Raw genomic sequence first — 296 nt, 5'->3', positions numbered from 1 at the left:
ATTAAATATATATATATATATATATATATATATATACATATGAAGTGATAACGAAGTGTGTTTGTCATTTTATGTATATTCTTTTTCTTTTTCGACTTTAAGTCGAAGAAGAAGATACATACGTGAACAAATAATATGTACAGATTACACAGAACGAACGGACAAGCCAATTCGTTTCTATGTCAATGATTACACATGATAGCATCCTCGAGAAAAAACACGAGAAATAAAAGAGAGAAAGGGTTTCACAGTTCACGCCTACGTGCTTGACAAGCAGCTTTGTCGATGCTCATTAA

At 31.4% G+C, this 296-nt stretch overlaps 1 protein-coding gene across 1 annotated transcript in view; it reads right to left on the bottom strand.

Annotated features, from left to right (window-relative positions):
• Window positions 1-296, bottom strand: part of LOC102675245 — a gene marked incomplete at its 3' end in the record, with an annotated part of 30,587 nt that overhangs the window by 28,884 nt on the left and 1,407 nt on the right. The window lies entirely within an intron of this gene.

The sequence above is a fragment of the Apis dorsata genome, unplaced genomic scaffold (assembly GCF_000469605.1).
Source record: "Apis dorsata unplaced genomic scaffold, Apis dorsata 1.3 scaffold_631, whole genome shotgun sequence".
Classification (NCBI taxonomy): Eukaryota; Metazoa; Arthropoda; class Insecta; order Hymenoptera; family Apidae; genus Apis; species Apis dorsata.
Note: the sequence above shows the minus strand (reverse complement) of the source record. Positions and strands in the feature narration are given on the sequence as shown.